At 44.0% G+C, this 15,158-nt stretch overlaps 3 long non-coding RNA genes across 4 annotated transcripts in view; 1 reads left to right on the top strand and 2 right to left on the bottom strand.

The window, feature by feature from the left end:
• Positions 1 to 229: 229 nt before the first annotated feature.
• Positions 230 to 2,057, bottom strand: LOC146798373 (uncharacterized). Its single transcript, XR_014969148.1, has 3 exons — positions 1,792 to 2,057; positions 1,029 to 1,102; positions 230 to 837 (listed from the first exon to the last, which is right to left on the bottom strand). It is a non-coding gene; the product is annotated as an uncharacterized LOC146798373 (long non-coding RNA).
• Positions 2,058 to 2,163: 106 nt separating this feature from the next.
• Positions 2,164 to 8,492, bottom strand: LOC146798374 (uncharacterized). Its single transcript, XR_014969149.1, has 4 exons — positions 8,425 to 8,492; positions 3,861 to 5,539; positions 3,053 to 3,241; positions 2,164 to 2,579 (listed from the first exon to the last, which is right to left on the bottom strand). It is a non-coding gene; the product is annotated as an uncharacterized LOC146798374 (long non-coding RNA).
• Positions 8,493 to 8,735: 243 nt separating this feature from the next.
• The window catches only part of LOC146798375 (uncharacterized), a 101,905-nt gene continuing 95,482 nt past the window's right edge, over positions 8,736 to 15,158 (top strand). For both annotated transcript variants that reach the window (XR_014969150.1, XR_014969151.1), the window contains exons 1-2: positions 8,736 to 8,861; positions 9,283 to 9,431. This is a non-coding gene — a long non-coding RNA (uncharacterized LOC146798375). The remainder of the gene's footprint in view (positions 8,862 to 9,282; positions 9,432 to 15,158) is intronic.

Consider the following 15,158-nt stretch of genomic DNA (forward strand, 5'->3'; position numbering starts at 1 on the left):
GGGACAGCAAGCATTGGGCAGTGGCAAATAGTAAGACTACTGCAACCTTCAGCTCTATGCGCTCCTGGGGATACATCAAGCTATGGGAGTGGAAGCATTCACCTGCAGGAAGCAAGTGTCGGGCACTAATCTAGAAGCACTGGGACTACTGCATGATGCAGTAGAACAAATAGCTCCTTCCCCACTGCAAGTACCAGGGTGACTACTGGTGCAACAGCATGTCCCAACACTAGATCCCATTATTTCTCCCCGTTATAGGATTAGATCCCAGGATTGCATCTACCCTCTGTGGTGCTAAAAACATTACTGAAAAATCAAAGACTGACCGCAAAGCTAGCAGCGCCGGTTGTTCAAGTGCTGACCGTAGTACTGATGGTTCCCAGTGGAACTGTAACAGAGCCAGAGTTCACTTGCAATGGCCCAGTGCAGATAGTTTCTGGTGGAAACATGGAGGCCGAGCTGCAGTTCCTGGTGGTAGTGTGGGTGGCTCCTCGTGGCAATGCCTGGCGTCCGGGCATTTGATCCCTTTCAAGTAAAAGACCACGGTCCCCAGCCTGCTGATTAGAGTGTGCAGTCTACAGGTAATAATTAAAGGTTCATCCGGTCTGTTTTTTTATCGTCTGTTATTGAAAGGTAGTCCCAGGTAGAGACAGGGGTGTCCATACTTGGATAAAAAATGGGCTTCTCCTTTACTTCAGCTGGCCTCTCATGGGATTGCCATTGGTTCTCATCACGAGGGCTGGTGGTTGCTGGTGGTAGCCCTTTTGGTTCTGGATGGAAATGGCGGTAGCTCTGCACGGTAGTGCCAGTAGTTCTTGGTGAGAATGCCAACACTTCCTGTATGAGAAAGAAAATAAGAAATAGGTTATTGGAAGAATAGAGGGGGCAACGGAAAAGAAGCAGAAACGAATTGATGAGGAAGCAACTGGCATGCAAACAGGGCAACAGAGGGGCAATGAGCAGGACATCACTCAGACAGGACCAGTCATACCAGATGGAGTAATAATGATGAAATATCAAACTCTTACCTCACAAACAGGCTGCATGCAAACAGACAGCATCACTGCACAGTCACGAAGTTGCAAATCCGTCAAACATCGTCCTATGCAAAAATAAAGAATGTCTTAATGAAAAAACCTGATTAACTACAAAACAATCAATTCATTTTCATTATGTAGGAAAGTTGACAATAGTGGCCAACTCATAATAAAGAAAGTCAAAAAAATAAAATATAGCCTTAGTCCCAATCCTTACCCCTACCAGCACTCTAAACATCACCCAAATTGTAATGGGTTTAAAAACTTAAATCCGTACTCCTTTCAACTAATATTGCATTGTTAAAATACTTCGAATTTGAAGTTTATTCTACCTATTTTGGAAAATACAATCTTAGGTTTCTCCCTTTTTTGATTCATCATTTATTTATATTTTTTAACACAATGCTGGCAATTCTAGGAAAGGGTAGCAATGTAATAGGACAGTAAATTACTAAACGCAAAAAAAACCTCATCTCCAAATCATGCAAGGGAAATTAAGTGACAATTGCTGTGTGCATCTCGATCTTTCTCACATACACAACTTGTAATTTTCGGGACAGTCGAGTTTATTCGACCGATGTAGCTAAAGCATGTCAAAATTCATTAACGGGTCATTTTTACAGCTTTCATTTTGCCAGATTTCAATTTACGATTATCCGTGCATTGCCAGATTTTATTTTACAGGTCTTTTATTTTGGCAGGTGCTCAATAGATGGAAACCCGAGTGATAATAAAAAAGGACCAGGATAAATACCTCTTCATATACCGCTTTTTTTGGACCCCTCTGAAATTCACTTCCAGGTACTTTTCTGGTTTTGGTAAGGATCACCCATCACTGTCACCCTACATTGGAATAAGTGGGAGAAAGACATACAAGCATCCTATCTAAACTAACAGGGCCACTGCTGCACCATACAAAATCATTACACAAAAGCCTTTAAGCAAAGCAAACCCATCAAACCCCAACAAAAACCAGGGCTAACCGGATTCCATATGGACATGGAAAACGAAAAAGCCCTACAACCCATTCACAATGCACGGCGAGTAACATAACAGTGAAAGGAAACATACAAGCATAGATTTCCCCCCCCCCCCCCCCCATCTACCAACAGTGGCCCAGCTCGTGTGTGTGGTGTGTCTATTGTGTACTAGTGACACCTGTAAAACAAAGATTACAATTATAAACACTGCTAGGAAAAGTAAAAAAATATCACAGGGCTAAACGAATTCCACGTAATCATGGAAAACTTAAAAGCCCCACATTACAACGAGCACAAACAGTAAACATAACGCATTAATATACACAAGCCTTGACATCTACTCACAGGTAATCAACATTGGTGACTTGGATTATGTGGTATGTGTTGTACCTACTCTAAACAATCCTCATAGGAATAATTAAACATTCTCTTACATTTAGAAATTGAAACAAAAAATGGCATCCACGCATTAGCGCAGAGAGGCCCAGGCCCTACCTAGGATGTCTTCACACAAGCTGCCTCTCTTCGAGGAGGCCCTGTGCGGCTCTTCAAATAAAATACCCTGCATGGAGAATGAAACACCTGTGAACCATCCATGGGTACCCATGCAGATGCCATACATACAAAACAAAAGTGGGCATTAATGGGACACAAAATACTATAGGATAATTTCAAGGCATCGCTATAGGCATCATTTAGAATTCAGTCAATGACTCAACCAAGCCCACTGGATGGGGGTCCCAAGTATTTACTGGCCCCTGTGAGAAGTGTGAAGCTTTTTCCTCTTTGCCAGATAACAGCTATTCCATAGGTAGCACAGTAGTAGGAGTCTGCATAAGAAGGGTAGCCCCATCGCCTTTCCATAGCAGCTGTAATTACTCATCCAGTCATTCATCCTTCCACCGACTCATATACCAACTCAAAGCACTCCCGTTACAAAAAATAGTGGGGCCCTTTGGCTCCATCACTGCGAGTCCAACCTGGTTTTCCATCAAAACAACGGAGGATATTTTTGCGGAAATACAGTCTACTCACCTGCACCATTAGCGCAGCTTTTATGCTGGAGTCCTCGAAGCAGTCAGACAGAGGAGGGGTCTCGATTTAGCAAGTGATTGAGAAAGGCACCACACGGTCCTGTCCTTCAACTGGAAGAGTGACCAGGATAACGCAATATGGCTTTACGAGATTGTGAGCAAGATTCAAATGCCATTGGAAGAGTACCATCTATGGAAGATAAAGACGGGTACAAAACCACCATCAACAAAAACATATTGCAGAGTTGCGCAATCAAAGCGAATGAAAAAAAGCAACCAATACTCAGCCCTCCACACCCAGCCGGCGTCATTGGCACAGATGTGTTGGTGTTCCAATTACATGTCAATGTTTCAGCACGTTTTTTGCTACTTAACAGAGGTGTGGAGCCTGTTTTGGCATTTTGGGGTTTGAGTCAACCAAGAAAATCTTTTTTGTGCCTTTTGTTTTGCTGTGGTGGGAGTAGTTTCTCAAGAGGAGGCTGGGCTACTAATTGCAAGTCAACAGGCCTGCAAGTTTTTCCTCAAATCTAGACTGGTGGCAGCCTAGATCAAAAGCTTTAGGGAGTTACAAAGTTGCCCATACGGATGTGGTCTACAGGATAACCTCCCCCCCCGCCCCCCTCCCCACCACCAGACCATATCCCCCCCCCCCGCCCCCTTCCCCACCAGCAACGCATTTTGCACAATGGACTAAACGGTGTATATTGTCCTCTCGTTTTCGAAAGGAGTACCTATGAGAAACTGGAGTCTCAACCCATGCTGAGGTCACCCTGTCCACCCTCCTGGTACATGCAAGGTCTGACACCTACCGTTTGACTGGAGCAGAACCTGCCCTTGACCTCTGAAGACGGCTCTGGCTTCCAGCCCCTCCAGCTGTCTGCGGGTGGTTTACAGCAGCAGCCTCCATCCTGCAGGAGATGCGGGTGACTGATTCAGCACGTGTGGCCGTCTGCCATCAGTGGTGGACTCATGCAGCTGCCGCAGGGTTGTCTCCTTTGCCAGTGGGTGATGAGACGTCCACCTAAGCATCCGCGCCACGCTAATGTGTTGCATTGGATTGTAGACACTGGCAAGTTGTGGTAGTCTTAGAAAGAAGTGCTTAAGGAGGCAGTGAGCACTGGACACAAGAGGTTCAGTCTGGAGTTCCAAGCAATATCCCTGGGGGACGGGGATGTCACCACTTAATATTTCCCACCTAATAGTTACAACATTGTTGAAGATAAACTAAATCTTTTCATCTTCTCTAAGCTTATCTCCTCCATTTCCTCGCCATGATGAAATCACTAATCTATGAAGAATTGGCCAATGTGATATTTTCCAGGTTACTAAGATTCATAAAACAATTTCCATTCATCTTGCCTTATTACTGCTATTCACTCAGTGTCTGTCTTGGTCTGTTCTTTTGATCCTTGATTTTTGATGTTTTTACCACGGTCTTCTCTGGTTTCCGTGTCAGCTTCCATTTTAAAATTAAATTAATGGTAGAGTTCCACTCAGTTTCTGGTCTCCTAATGTCTATATTGCAACACTAAATTGTGCATTCGACTCTTCTTGCAGCAGCTTCTCATCTCCTCTCCCCAATGTCCAGTCCCACCTCCATGCCTTCCCATTACTTGCACCTAAATAGTGGCATTAATCTGTGCTCTTTAAACATTCAGACCAATTCTAAAGCAGCATCTGTTTTAGTTTACCTTTGCTCAATAAGTTGGGTCTTCTGTGGTTTTAGGAGCAGTGCTTGCCATTGTCTGATGAAAAAGAAGAATTCATACTCAACTTGTCTTTGGCGAGATGGTGTCTATTAAAATTTGTGGCAGGCTCGTCATGAGCAGCACGATGAGGACAGGCTGCTGTTGCTATGGTCAATGTGGCTGGAATACACCCTTGACCAAGATGAAGCTACCGAACCTTGTTCACCAGGCTCAAGGCGAGTAAGGCGTGAAGCTGCTGCCGCGCTGATCATCAACCAAGGCGATGAGAAGTGAGCGCTCTGGACTCCGCATCTACTGAGTTGGTAAAGATTAGGGGCAGGGGACCGAGGAGCAGTCACTGCCAGGTTTGCCACTGGGTGAGCAGATGCACTGATTGGGTGTTGCTGGGCTCACTGACCAGGGAAAGGGATGAGGGGGTGGCTGGTGCTGCGTTCACTATTAGCTCAAATGACAAAATGTTTTGTTGGCTTAATTTCGGTATAAAAAGGTGGTGCTGGGCTTGCCATCCTTTGTAGCAATGAAGACGAGGATTCAGCAATGTCTTAAACAGCCAAGTTGAAGATAAGGAGCCCGTCTATTGCCGGACATGATGAAAACATATTGGTTAGTCTTCGTTTGCTCATATGATTAAGAAGGGTCTTTCCAGTGCCCACTATTGTCTCAGGTCATGAAGGTGAGAGGGCAGTGCCTGGCTGACCAGTGGCAGGATTGGAAGCAACAAGGAGGGAGAGGAGACTTACAGGTGCTCTCTTCATCTTTAAGAACATTATTCTCGATCTCTGTAAAAAGACAGAAACACAGGAAGTTTTAAGGGAGATGGGAGTGTACTTTAGGACCAAACACGAGCAACAAAACTGCAAAGGCAGTGCTAAAACACACTGACTCGCCAAACATCGTACATATGCACTGAATTTTGCTAAACAAAGCTTTACCATGGGAATTATGCATTATTCTGTGGCACCCCACAAAGCATCACCATAGAAATGCACTGCAGTAAAGCATCTTAGTGCTCTAAACACACAACATTAACAATGGAATTTAATAATCCCAGAGCATGACGGCAAAAATACTTCCTCATCCTATGGTGCTCAAAATGGAGTGCACAAGGTAAGACACTTTCTTGTAGCATTTGTCAGAGAGTTCACAAGAACAGCATTATTCAACCTTCTTTCCACAGGACTGCACCACACAAAGTTCTGCCTTAATGTGTCTAAAACAGGTTCTGGTCTGTGTTCACAGTCTATAAAGGGTCTTAAGATTGGAACTACTTCGTAGGTGGTGTGGGAAATTTGCCCTTTCTGATTCCCCCCCCCCCCCCTTTTGCTGAACCGTATTTTTGATAGCTATAAAACTGTGCAATTTACCCATACTAATTAGTGGTAAACCACATAAGCTCCTCCTTTCAACATTGTAAAATATATACTCCTGATTGGACTATTTACCTTACATAAAAGCCCCTAATATATGGTAATAAAGTGTACCCTGGGCCGCTAAGATAAATGTCACATCATCCCTTGAGGCAACCAGTACAGGGACAAACTAAAGCAAGTCTCCAGGCCTACCATAGGCACCCAACTGTGTAGTGTTAAAGGGGCAATAGAATCTGTCAACATAAACCCATCCTTTTGACAGGCCTAAACCTTCCTTTTAAATAAGTCATCCCTAAGGTAGACCTTCGGGCCAAGATGCAATATATATTATAAAAAAAAATTAGGGCATGTAAAGGTTAATGTTAAACATGTTCTTACAGCAACTAGACCCTCAAAGCCATTTTAACTGCATTATGGTTGAATGTTCCATATGAAAATACTGGGATGCAATATTACATTTAATAAATACTAAATTAGAAATACCAAAAAAAAAAAACTGGTGGTCGTAGGGGCAAAATTAGACAATTTAAGGAATCAGTGAAACCATGGATAATTACTACTTGTCCATGAATTTAATTCAAACAGAACCAATCTATAAATTTCCGACAGAATATCTAAACATTTACACTCTTAATTGTGAATTTTGGACTTTAAAGACCTCGGATTAGGACGCGACCATATAACAATACAAAAGACTACATTTAGATCCATAGAATTACGTACAACCACATAGTACAGTTCACACACACACAGGTAGATCTGTAATAAGATCTATGCTCCCATTATTCCTCTTTGGTTTAGAGATGGTTTAGTTCCTCCTCAATTCCCAATTGGCAAAGTGATGGTCACATTAGTCCAGATGTTTCACCGAGAGGCAGCCACTGAGTCAGGCTGGGTATTACTAAAATCTATGGGGCAGATTTACAAGCCCTTTACGCTGCCATTGAGTCACTTTTTTATGCAAGTGCGGCACAAACTATGCGGCCAATATACAACATTGCACATGTAGAGAGACGGGTCACCTTATAAAGCCCCCGTGTCACATTATACCTGCACCAAGTATAATTTATGCAGGCTAGGTGTTACCACGAAAAAATCCATATAGAACTAATGCAGTGAAATTTACAACATTTCACTGCTTCACTCTATACCTTCACTGCGTCAAAATCCCTACGCCTGCCAGGTGTAAGGATTGGGAGGGCTTTTTGTATGGACTCACCCATCAGTTGTGGCGCAGTGCTGGAGTTGCATCACTTTCATGAGCAACTTCAGTAATGAGTCACTTTTGGGCAAGCAGATGCATCAGAACTTCTGACGCTTCTGTTAATCCTTGCGCCAGGGAGCACTGTATTGTGAATACAACACATCCATGGTGGCACAAGGACATTTGGCGCAATGAAACGGACGCATCTATGCAGATGCGCGCGTTCCTTGTAAATCGGACCCTTTATTTAGAAGCACAATTTTATCTTAAACTTTTTTTGGGCGCGTTTTGTAGTGGTCCATCTTGTACTATCTGTAATGCACGTTTGACTTCTATATGCAGTGTGCTTTCTGTCACAGGATGGGACCTCGTAGCGCTAAAAATACATGAGCAACTATTATCCATTGCACCAACCAAGATTTTAATTGTGGCTTTCTGGTTACACACAGACCTCTGCAGTGCACTAATTAATAGAGGTTTCTTAATGTACTATTGTGCATTTCCCACTGAGAAACAGTGGAGTTTATTTTATTTAAGCTGCGCCATATTTCCTATGTAGCTACCCAATGGTGAAAGACCAAAAACATTTATAGAATATTTTGGTTGTTTTAGCCAAACCTGTGACTTTCCCCAAACACACTGACCCCGCCCCCTTGCATGCAGCATCACGGTTCTCATACTTTCTTTTTAATGCACTTCGACCGCTGCTTTTAGTGATAAAAATATACCGCGCATACACAAAGCAGTGATTTTTTTGCCATTTAACACCACGATTAAACAAACCAGAGATCAAAAACAAACGGCACACAGACTGGGCGAGCTCTTCAAATATGGCACGGGTGAACTCGATAGATTTGGAGACGCTGTGAATACCTTAGGGGGACTGATAATTTCACGCGAGGGCTCGAAGGAACCGAGGTGCATGAAGCTCACAGCGCGTGAACGGGGAGCAGCACTTTGGGGTACACGATGCGAGCAAAGTGCGTCACTGGCTGTGTGTCTGCTCGGCATACAGACAGACAGCCCCCGCAATCCTTATGGCTAATGAGAGTCCGGACAAGCGCTTGTAACGGAAATCTAGACATGGTACCTTTCTCTGCTGAGCTCCGTGGGGCGACCGAGATCTGGAAAGACAGAATGGAGCAAACCCGGTGTTTATAACACATCGTCCGTTGCGGCCCCAGCCCCCACAGCACTTAAGGCTTTCAATTACCTACACCTGAGACCAAACCGCGCCCACCCACACGCGCAGTCTAAATTCTGTGCAACACCGGCCCCTGCTCAGCTTGGGGGGAGCGGGAGCCGTGTTTAGAACAAAAACACCTGTTCCTTATCAGTCCTGAAGTTTTCGAGGCAACAATAAAAATGGCAAGATAACTTGTGATTAATGTTCCTGCTACAGAGAGAACAAGTTTTGTCTGGTGGCAGTTTCTTTCCACTTATGACTAAGTAGCACTGAGGGTAAATGTGCCTGCTGCAAAGAACGTGTGCAGCGCAAGTCACCATACTGTTTTTTTATGCGGCTTGGTCAGTAGGTTACTTACTGCTTTTATCACAGAGCTCGTTTTCCAGATCATAACGTACAAATCTAATATAGCACATTGAGCTATGAGCGGTCATCAAAGGGCTGCATGCAAGCTGCATGGTAGGAGATAGAAAGTTGTCCCCCCCCCCCCCCCGTCTTTCATCATCCTAATGTTGCTAAAACGGGTAACGTGCTCTGACGCCCTATGCTGGTATCAATAGCGCTAACAAACAAATGAAATGCATGTGAGAGGGGCTGTGGAGAGATGAGGGACACTGGTGGAGAGTGATATTCAGGGAGTTCGTGGAGAAAGACTTTTTTTTTTTGGGGGGGGGGGCTACAAAGATCGTCGCACTGGGCGCTACCAGCGCTAAAGCCGGCCCTGTTTGTTTGTATTATCTAACCTTTAGTGTATCTTTTCAGATATCCATGTGGTGGAAGCAGCTTTTATAAGGAAAATTACCTGACACAGTGACGCAGGTCGAAATAGTCTTGTGCCAAGGACCACTAGAGTTCTCCAGTATACAGAAACACTGGGATCGCCAGACCACGTGTCATCTGTTTAACCACAGGTAAAAGACAACCCTTTGTTTACAAGTAACATGTAAAAGAACCCGCATTTCATACGACTGTGCATTTTAAATAAAATCGCAAACGCGCATTACACAAAGGCCGTGTAAAATTGAATATCCGTCCACTAAAAACCGCGATAATAGGAATTTTAGCCCTTTGTAGCTGACTGAAAAATGCAGGACTACACGGCACCCACTGCTTCAATGGGACACTTTGGGTTTTCTGCTTTATAGTAACAACCAACAGACATGAGCTGAATGTGGCATGCTAGATAAGCACTGGCAAAGCCAGTAAGCCTGGGACTGGCTGCCAATCTGGCTTTGTGGCTATTTTTTCCAAAACTGTTCAGGGGGGCTACTTTTTGTGTGCAAGTGCATATTTTTGAAACCGCAGAAAGCCGTCCTTCACAGACGTAAACCAATGGCACCAGTAGACAGTGCCCATGCAGTGTGCTGTGGGCGGCAGAACAAACATGTTAAGGACACTCAATTAATGAAAATAGTTGACTGAAACCCCTATAACTGAGTATTTACATTTTTTATATAAATGTTATTGAAATTAGTGTCTTAGATAGTGCCATATTTAACAAACATTGGTGAAACCAATAGGTCTGGCATTTACTGCTATCCTTTTGGCTTCATCAAGGTTTGGTTTGTCATGGGTTTTTGCAAAACGTTATTGTTGGAGGAGCTGCTGGGCCAAGTCAAACTGTATAAATGGCAAACACCGCTTTAGTCTAAAAAAGCACCCATTGCCATAGTAGTCCCTGCACTAAATGGACGTACTTGGGGGCATATCAACAAGGGCTTTATCTCTGCTTTTTTGGCTTTAAAAGCCAAAAAAGGAGAGATAAAACTAGCGCCCTATCAACAACAGGGTGCTAACATTCAAATTTGCATGTTAGCACCCTTTTACTCTACGCTTCCCCTTGCATCTCTAATGAGATGTAAAGGGGGCGTTCCAGAGTAAAATAATAGGAGAAATGTCGCTAAGCGACATTTCTCCTATTATCAAGAATGTCGCTAACCCTGTTAGAGGCAAAAAAAGCAGCGATAACCGCGGTTAACGCTGCTTTTTTACGTCTGGTATTTTTCTGACTTAGCCATGATATCCTATGGAAGGAGGATATCATGGCTAAGTTTGTGAGTCCCTATCAACAAGGGAACGTGAGATTATCGCTGGGTTTCCAGCGATAATCTCACGTTCGCCTGTTAGCGTGAGAATTTTTATCGCTATTGAGATAAGCGTTACTAATAGCACGCTATCTCAGCGATAAAAATTCACGCTAGCCGGCGATAATTATCCTTGCGCTAAGTGCGCTTAGAGATAATTATCGCCGGGGGGGTGGTATTGTGTTCCACACAAGCGGACACCGCGCCACGACCAACCTGGGCTCCTGGGTTCCTGGATTGCCACAACGCTGTATTTTGGACGGGGCACCTACGCTGTGAGTCTCCCCCGCCGCCTCCACGACACCGCAGGCCACTGTTGGGGGAGACTACAGCTCCCGTGAGCCATCACTGCCCCGCCCCCTTCCTGTTGTCAGCGCGCCCGGAGGCGCTTTAAAACTCACGGCTCCCTCCGCGTCGCGGGACGCGCGCGGGAGGCGCCGGGCTAAGCCCGGGCAAAGGGCGGGCCCTCTGAGGCCCTCAGAGGTCAACAGTGGTCGGGCGGGCCACCCATCTAAGCTGTAGACAGGTGAGAGAAGCGATATGTCCACCAGGGGGAAGCGTTCTGCTATTCAAAGTGGTAGACCGGACGCGGCACATCCGAGTACACCGCTATCCTTGGAAAGTATGCTGGATAATGCTTTCAACATGGTTGCCAATGAAATTGCGAGCACAGAGAGACGGATGTCATTGGAGCTCCTACGTGCACATCCTGAGCCCCGGGACTCAAGTACAGCACACACCATACCCTTATGCCCAACTGTTACAGTGTCTAAGTCCAATGTGCCCCACCTACCATCTATTACTCTTGGGGAGGAAAGCGACACTATTATTCTTGAGTCACAGCTCGATATTACTGAATATGTCCCTATCCCTCATGTATCCCCGAAAGCCAAACCTGCTGGAGGAAAAAGGAAAAGAGGCCCCCCAAAATCCTTAACTAATAAAAGGAAACCAGCTTTGTATAACAAGGGCCAACCCACACCGCAGAGTATGTGGACTAGAGGGAAGCAAAAAATAATAGGGGGCAGTAGTGTCACGACTGAAGAAGCGCAATTGGCCGAAGAACCCCTGGATATTACTCCTCCCAGAAATGGCATAAACTGCACATGCACACAGACTGAGCCAGTTAGTGAAAGTATTACAGCAATGAAATCAAATGCGAATTTTATGGAAACCATTGTAGATACCGTTTTTAAACAGTTAGAATGTCAAATGATCAAATAGTTTAATAGTATTTTTAAAAGATTAGACTGCATTGAAACCTTGATAAAGAATGAAGATGTTAAGAGGAAGGGGGCTATTAGTCTTGACTTAATAAGGGGTGAGAGCTTTTTGAAAGATTTAGAAACTGCTAATAAGGGCATTTTTAGTGAGGGGCAAAATGCCTCCGGAAAAGCTACTATTGCTAACACTGCATCGAAAGGCGCCAATGAAGGGAGAAATTACACTCCAAAAACCCCCCAGCACACCCTGACTACAGTCACAGAACCAATATGCCCCAATACCATGGCCACCAATACGCTAAAGGATGCTCCCACCCTGCATGCCACAGGGAGGAAGGTACCTATTAACACTGCATTAGATAAGGGCCAAACAACTATCAAAAGGCCAACAATGCACTCAGGGCCTGTCCTCAATTTGCCTCCGGACGCCTGCCCCTATGTAATAATTCTGGCAGGCGTACCTCAGTTAAGGGAGGGACAGAGCGAGTCATGGATGCAGCTAAACAACAAATGTATAGACTGGCTATCTAAACACAAAGGGGTAGGACCTAATATTATGAGAGAAATTTTGACTACTCGACGGGTGAGCTGGGTTGGGCCACTACCCAAGAATATAGAAGGGGATTGTATTGTCATTAATTTTAGAAATCCCTCTACAGTTAAATTTATCCTTGGTAGTACTAACATGTGTTTCTCCCCCCCTACTGACATAACCTCTCTGCCACTGGGCTACTTTTACAGACCTCATCATAGACCACCCAGCCACATTTTTTTTCACCTTTTCCCCTACATAATAGGTACAGTGCACTGTCTGATCTGGGCACCTTGGACTGACCATCAACCATCTCGTCAGATTCAGTAATCAGGAATTACTCTAATATACCCGGGCCAGCAGGGGATTCACTTATTGACCCAACTACAGTGATTGCTAATGATGATGAGGTGCCCAAGGGCAATAGCTATGTTTTTACCCCGGTACCATCCACTAACAATCTGGCAATCCTGAGCTGGAATATAGCAGGTTTAAATGCTAAAGTCATAAATGGGGACTGGGTGGACTGGGTTTCTAAAATTGATATCTTGATGTTTCAAGAAACTTGGTGCACCACTCCTCTTCTTTTTGATGGTTTCAGTTGTTTTAACCAAATTGCTCCTACCCCTGCTATGGGTAGACCTAGCGGGGGATTATCAATATGGGTCAAAATAGGTGCAGATGTCAAAATTGAACCACTGGAAACGCACAATAGAAACTTCCAGGCATTGCTTTATATTAGTAGTGTTAGAATATGTTTAATACATTTTTATAACAATGATTTTAAAACACATCCCAATATGAATTTTATAAAGCTGTTTAATTTTATTGACGATATTGTAGAAGGACAAAAGTGTGGCAAACTTGATGGGATATGTGTAGGAGGTGATTTTAATGCACACATTCACCGTCAAACTCCTCCCTGTAAAAGAGGTGAAGAATTATCCAACCTTCTGGCCACAAGGGATCTAATTAACGTTATGGAAAAAGTAAACACTATGGAGAATATCTGCCCCGTGGCTACTTATATTGGGCATGGGAGTGCTTCCACAATTGACTATGTATTTATGACCCCTACGCTTGTGGACCTTTTATTGGAGGCCACAGTAGTTAGGTGTATATATAGCGACCATCACCCTATCCTATCCACTCTTAAACTTCCTTACAAAAAGCTGAAGCGGATAGAAATAGGGGCAAAAAACCTAGTCGCGTCGACGGATAAGCTAAGGGTGGTTTGGAAGGGGATTGATAATAAGGGGGTGTTAGCCCGAGTTGTAAAATCCTATCCTGGATTAGTATTCACCTGCCTGTCCTCCGACCGCCCTGACTATGCGATTGTGGAAGCATTCACGGAATTGTGTAAGACTATAAAGAAGGAGATATCTAAGCCAGTCTTAACTAAAACTAATATTAACCCTAGATGGTTTGACAACTCCTGCTCTAGAGCAAATAGAGATCTGAGAGCTGCCCTAAAGACCGACCCACCAGATCAGTCTTTGGTGAGGACCCTGAGGTCTAGTTACAAACGTACTTTAAGAACACGATCCGAAGAGCTTTTAAAAACTCATTGGGAATCACTTGTACGAACTGCAGCAACAAAGGATGTTGCTGGGTTTTGGAGCGAGGTTAAGAACCTGAAATCATTTGGCTCCAATATCACTCCCATAACTTGTAGCATACCAGGGGACGTATGGGTGAAGCACTTTACAAATATTTACATGGCATCGACTCCTCCTATTGAAAATTGTCAATCATCTAAGTTTCCGCACATTTCTATAACGGAAGTAGAGGATGCAATTCTTCAAAGCGCAGGAAATAAAGCGCCAGGGCCTGATGGAGTATCTATTGACTTAATAAAATCAGAGCCTGACCTATGGTCCCCACTTTTGTGTAATGTTTTTAATAACTTATCTACTACCTCATTGCCCGATTCCTGGTTCAATAGCACCATCGTACCTATCTTTAAAAAAGGGGACAGACTTGATCCTGGGAGTTATCGCCCAATATTATTAATTGACAATAGATTGAAGATTTTGGGCAGGGTAATTTTTAATAAGATTAGCATTTGGGCCGAAGAAAATAAAATTTTACACCCATGTCAGTTAGGTTTTAGAAGCAACGTAGGGACGGTTGAGCAGTGCTTGAACCTAAACTTAGTTTTAGATAAATATACTATAGCTAAAAAATCCCCACTTTACCTAGGTTTTATGGATCTAAGCTCTGCTTTTGATTTTGTCAACCGATCACGCCTATGGACAGCCTTGCTGAGATATGGTTTGGATGAACCTCTGGTCCAATTCCTGGCCCATTTACACAGTGATTTAAAAGCCTGTGTCCGTATTAACAACGATGGAGAAGTTTCGGGCGAGATTTTAATCGGCAGGGGTGTAAGACAAGGTTGTGTCTTGGCTCCCCTGCTTTTTATTTTATATATAAATGAATTAAGCACATCCTTGGATAAATTGAGTACTGATGTCCCGCTCGTCAACGGCAAACCCCTCCCTGTATTGCTTTATGCCGACGATGCAGTACTATTAGGTCGTATACCTAATGCACTCCGCACTTTAATTTCAGGCTTTGTCTCCTATATGGCCGACCTTGACCTATGTACAAATTTTAAAAAATCTTATATAATGTCTTGTGGGCCAAAGAAACATAAAATCCGCCATATTATGTCAGGGAACAATGTTTTAAATAGCACTAGCACTTTCCCTTACTTAGGTCTGTTGTTTTCCGATTTCGGATCCTGGCAACATCACGTTGCCAGAGGGAGGAATAAACTGGGCAAAGCCATTAACT

Source organism: Triturus cristatus, chromosome 9 (genome assembly GCF_964204655.1).
Source record: "Triturus cristatus chromosome 9, aTriCri1.1, whole genome shotgun sequence".
Lineage (NCBI taxonomy): Eukaryota > Metazoa > Chordata > Amphibia > Caudata > Salamandridae > Triturus > Triturus cristatus.